This window comes from Papaver somniferum, chromosome 8 (genome assembly GCF_003573695.1).
Source record: "Papaver somniferum cultivar HN1 chromosome 8, ASM357369v1, whole genome shotgun sequence".
In the NCBI taxonomy this organism is placed as follows: Eukaryota; Viridiplantae; Streptophyta; class Magnoliopsida; order Ranunculales; family Papaveraceae; genus Papaver; species Papaver somniferum.
In genome coordinates, this window is record NC_039365.1 from 104,522,050 (window position 1) to 104,528,042 (window position 5,993).

At 38.9% G+C, this 5,993-nt stretch overlaps 1 pseudogene; it reads right to left on the reverse strand.

The window, feature by feature from the left end:
* Positions 1-571: 571 nt before the first annotated feature.
* On the reverse strand, positions 572-671 carry LOC113307193 (annotated as a pseudogene).
* Positions 672-5,993: the final 5,322 nt, after the last annotated feature.

Consider the following 5,993-nt stretch of genomic DNA (forward strand, 5'->3'; position numbering starts at 1 on the left):
ATATGTGTTTGCTTACCCTTCCAATTTAGAGAATTTTATAGTATGCCTGAACGTAAAAGAGACGCACTAGGTAGATTTGTTAAAGAGAAACCTAGTAGTTCGAAGCGTCTCGATTACCTTAATCTAGAAAGTCCGACTTTTGAAAAGTCTGTTTTTGAACGTCCTTTGACTGAGGTGAGAATCCTTGTTGCTCCGATAGCGCCAGAAATGGAAACTTTGAAAGCTTTGTTGAATCCAACTAGGACTACTCGTCCTTCGTGTATTAAGTTAGCTGAAACGGAGGCACCCTATGAACTGAAACCTGGGACCTTACAGATGCTCCCAATCTTTTTAGGGAAAGAAAATGAAAACCCTTATTACCATGTTAGGGATTTTGAGGAAATTTGTAGTACTCTAAGAATTAGAGGCTTAGATGATGATGCTTTGAAACTTAGGTTATTCCCATTTTCCCTGAAAGATAAGGCCAAGTCGTGGCTGTATAGTTTGGACTCCGAGTCAATTGAGACATATGAACAACTTACATCTGCCTTTTTCAATAAGTTTTTCCCTAGGCACAAAAAATCGTCTATTAGGACGCAAATATGCACATTTTCACAACAAGAGGGAGAATCTTTATATAGGTATTTGGAAAGGTTCAATGATTTATTATCCCAGTGTCCTCATCATGGTTTAGAAAAGGTTAGGCTAGTTCAGATCCTTTATGAGGGTTTAAATTATTCTACAACGACCATGGTTGAGTCTCTATGCACTGGTGGATTTGAAAACCAAACTGTTGATGCGGCAATGAAATTTTGTAATGAAATCGCGGAAAAAACCCATTAATGGGAAAATAGTAGGGCACCCCAGAAAACAATTCTTTTAAGTAAAGGAAACGTTAATAGGGTAGAAGGAGGCTATGAATCAGATGCCAAAACTACTGCTATAGCAAAAAGGTTAGAAGCCTTAGAAGTGGGCCAGACTAGTGGTAGAGTGGAGCCTTTTTGGGAAGGCCAGAATATTGAAGAGCAAGCCAATGCTCTTTATAATAACACTAGATTTGATAACCATCAAAATATTGACCCATATTCAGAAACCTATAATCCTGGTTGGAGAAACCATCCGAACCTTTCGTGGTCTAAGGGCCAAAGTCAAGGTCAGTTTAGTAATTATAATGCTCCCCCAGGTTTTGGCTATACTAAGAATCCTTCAGGACTAGCTCAGTTTCAGAATCAGTCAGATAAGAAAATCCTAAGTTTCGAGGAATCTCTCGCCTTGTTAACTCAGCAAACTGCAAAATTTCAGTTATCCGTAGAACATAGTCTACAAGCTAGTAACAGGATAGGACAAGAAAATAGTCAGGCTATTTCCGAATTAAAAACCCAGGTTGGTCTGATAAGTGATTCTTTGAGAGAAAAAGGTAAGTTTCCTAGTCAAACACAACCCAACCCTAGAGGAGTTCATGAATTAGGTGCAAAACCATCGAATCAATTGAATGCTGTTAGAACCCTTAGAAGTGGTAGAGTTGTAGACAATATGGTAACCATGCCCGATAGTGAACATACTGTAGTTCATCCCTCAGGATCTCACCTCTCAGGACCAGTAGTTGAAGAGACTGATAAAGTTTCTGATGATGTGAATTCGGTTCCTGAAAGGTCTGATTTTAAGCCTAGAGCCCCATTTCTTCAGCTATTAGTACCAACAAAGAAGGAATCGAACTTTAATGACATGGTGGAGGTTTTTAAGCAAGTTACCATAAACCTTCCCTTATTATATGCAATTAGGAAAATTCCTGCTTATGACAAGTTCCTTAAGGATATGTGTACGCGAAAGCGAAAACTTAACGTCCATAAGAAAGCCTTTTTAGCTAGTCACGTAAGCTCAATCATTCAGAACACCACAACTCCAAAGTACAAAGACCCAGGTTCTCCTACCATTACTTGCACAATAGGTAACTTCCGGGTAGAGATTTACTTGACTTAGGAGCCAGTGTGAACTTACTGCCATTCCATGTATACTTACAGCTAGGACTTGGTGAAATGAAACCTACTCAGATGACACTGGAGTTAGCTGATAGGTCTGTTAAAATCCCTCAAGGTGTTATCGAGGATGTTCTTATTGAGGTCGACAAGTTTATTTATCCAGTGGATTTCATGGTTCTATATACCCAACTTGTCCCTGACCCAGAGAACCAGATACCTGTGATTTTAGGTCGCCCATTTTTAGCTACGTCTAATGCGATCATTAACTGTCGAAATGGTGTGATGAGTTTATCTTTTGGTAATATGACTATGGAGATGAACATTTTTAATGTCAGTAAGCAACCTCATGACTAGATGACACATGTGTTGAAGAGGTGAACATGATAGAAGCCTTAGTTCAGGAGTCATTACCAAACATCTTGTCTGAAGACTCATTAGAAAGTTGTCTATCCCATTTTGGTTTAGATTTTGACGACGATAGCACTATTGAACAGGTGAATGCTCTATTAGATTCTAACCCTGTGTTAGACACTGATAGATGGAAAGCTAGGTTCAAACCGTTACCAGTTTCTGGGACTACCCTAATTCCTTCTTTAGAAGAGCCCCAAAGTTGGACCTTAAACCACTATCTGATAGTCTAACGTATGTGTTTTTAGGCCCATATGAGACTTTACTTGTGATTGTAGCTTCCGATTTGGATAGTGATCAGGAAAGTAGGCTAGTAAATGTACTTCAAGATAATAAGGAAGCTTTAGGGTGGACTATAGAAGACATTAAGGGTATAATTCCTACTGTGTGTATGCATCAGATTCATTTAGAGGAAGACTCCAAACCTTCTAGGGAGATGCAACGTCGACTGAACCCTAACATGAAAGAGGTAGTTCGAAAAGAGGTGCTTAAGTTGTTAGATGCAGTATTATTTACCCAATTTCAGACAGTAAGTGGGTCAGCCCTGTTCAGGTTGTCCCCAAGAAATCAGGTATCACTGTAGTCCAGAATGATAATAGTGAATTAATCCCAACCCGAGTGAACACGGGATAGCGTGTGTGTATTGACTATAGGAAATTGAACAAGGTCACAAGGAAGGATCACTTTCCCCTTCCTTTTATCGACCAAATGCTAGAGCGATTAGCTGGACATAGTCACTATTGCTTCTTAGATGGATACTACGGTTATAATAAGATCGTTATTGCCCCAGAAGACCAAGAGAAAACCACTTTTACATGTCCCTTTGGTACCTTTGCGTATAGACGCATGCCTTTCGGGCTATGTAATGCCCCTGCAACTTTTCAGCGTTGTATGATGAGCATATTTTCTAATATGGTAGAACGGTTCTTAGAGGTCTTTATGGATGATTTTTCAGTGTTTGGTTCATCTTTTGATGAGTGCTTGCATCATTTGACATTAGTGTTGACTATGTGTAAAGAAAAAAATTTAGTGCTTAATTGGGAAAAATTCCATTTCATGGTTAAATCAGGAATTGTGTTAGGGCACATCGTCTCTTCAAAGGGTATAAAGGTAGACAAAGCCAAAGTTGACCTTATTAAGACTTTACAGGTCCCAAAAACCATAAAAGATATTAGGTCATTCCTAGGGGATGCAGGTTTTTACCGTCGATTCATTAAGGATTTTAGCTTGATTTCTAGACCTCTTTGCAATTTGCTTGCTAAAGATGTTAAGTTTGTCTTTGATGATGCTTGTTTAGAGGCTTTTGAGAAGCTTAAGACTTTACTCACTATTGCCCCGATAGTCCAGGCACCTAACTGGAACCTACCCTTTGAGATTATGTGTGATTCTTCAGATTATGCTATAGGCGTCGTTTTAGGACAACGAGAAAACAAATTACTTCATGTGATTTATTATGCTAGCAAAACTCTGAATGATGCCCAAATGAACTAAACAACTACCGAGAAGAAACTTTTGTCCATCGTGTTTGCCTTGGATAAGTTTAGGTCCTACCTATTAGGTTCTAAGATCGTAATCTATACAGATCATGCTGCTTTGAAATACCTTTTATCTAAGAAGGATACCAAACATAGATTGATTATATGGATCCTATTGTTACAAGAATTTTCCCCAGACATTAGAGACAAAAAGGGTGCAGAAAATGTAGTAGCAGACCACTTGTCTAGGCTAGTTGTTAGTTCCCCTAGTGATTTCCTTCCTATAAGGGATAGCTTTCCTGATGAAAAATTGTTCTTTGTTTCCCAATCACCTTGGTATGCAAATATAGTGAATTATCTTGTTACTGGTCAAACCCCTCAACATTGGGGTAAGCAAGATCGTTCTAGGTTTTTAGCCGAGGTTAAGCATTTCTTTTGGGACGATCCTTATCTGTTTAAGTATTGTCCGGACCAGATTATTAGGAGATGTGTATCTGAGAGTGACCATTCTAGTATTATCTTCTTTTGTCATGAACATGCATGTGGGGGTCATTTTAGTGCTAAGAAGACTGCTGCTAAGATTTTGCAGTGTGGAATTTACTGGCCTTCGTTGTTTAAAGATTCCCATAGTCATTGTGTTTCTTGTGAGTGTTGCCAGAAGTTAGGAACCATTTCCCCTAGAAATATGATGCCTTTGAACCCTATTTTAGTGATTGAGGTATTTGATGTGTGGGACATTGATTTTATGGGTCCATTTCCTATTTCGTTTGGTTATCTTTACATACTTGTCGTTGTAGACTATGTGTCTAAGTGGGTTGAGGCGGTTCCGTGTAAAACGAATGACCACAGGGTCGTAGTCCAGTTTTTGAAAGAGAATATACTTACACGTTTTGGTACGCCGCGAGCTATAATTAGTGATGGAGGTTTAAACTTTTGTAATAAACCGTTTACTCTTTTAATGAAATAATACGGTATTACCCATAAAGTAGCAACCCTATATCACCCTTAGACTAGTGGTCAGGTAGAGGTTTCCAATAGGGAAATTAAACGTATTCTAGAGAAAACAGTTAATCCAAATAGGAAAGACTGGTCGTCGAGGCTTACTGATGCCTTATGGGCTTACCGTACTGCGTTTAAGACACCCATTGGAATGTCACCTTATCGTTTAGTGTTTGGCAAGGCATGTCACCTTCCTGTTGAGTTAGAGTATCGAGCCTATTGGGCTATTAAGAACTTAAATTTTTCAATTGACAAGGCAGGAGCTCAAAGAAATCTCCAGCTCAATGAGTTGGACGAGATTCGTAGAGATGCATACGCTAGTGATAAGGAGTATAAGAACAAAATGGAACTTGTGCATGATAGAAATATTTTACGAAAGTCATTTTCTCCAGGTCAAAAAGTTCTTCTGTATGACACTCGTTTGCATCTATTCCCCGGGAAGTTGCGCTCTCGGTGGACCGGTACTTTTGTGGTCCGTACTGTTTTTCCTCATGGCGCTGTTGAGATTGAGACACCAGATGGTAGTAGTTCTTCGAAGGTTAACGGTCAGCGATTGAAGCCCTTTTTAGAGCCTTTTCCTATAGGTGATGTTGAGGAGGTCCCTCTGGAGGACCTTGTTTACCTTGATTGACCATCGAGGCGATTTTATATGTTGTATAATATTTTTGTAGGGTTTTGGTTACACTTCACCCAGGTACTATCTTTCCGACTTCTGTCTTTACTATTTCCTCATGTTACTTATATTTTTGGTACTGTTCTTTGATTAGAAACATTGAGGACAATGTTAGATTTAAGTTTGGGGGTGGGGTAGAACTTTTTGTTACCTTTTTGTTGCAATAAATAAACTCCAGAGCCTAGAAATTTATCCCTATTAAGGATGGCACTAACCAATCTAAGTGGATGGAAGCATTTTGGTTGTAGGAGTTGAGGAACCAATCTGACTAGATGGCAACATCTAAAGAGTCCATTCATAAAAGCACATAGCTCAGGTGTTAGAAATAACATGATAGTTTCACCATATCTCGTTGAGTCCTTTTCACTTCTGTTTTTATTTTGTTTTGTTTTTAAACTATGTTTCTCCAAGTGATTAGGTGGGGCTCACGATTCAAGTTGTTACCAATGCTAGGATGAATTAGAGTGATTGAGATACAAA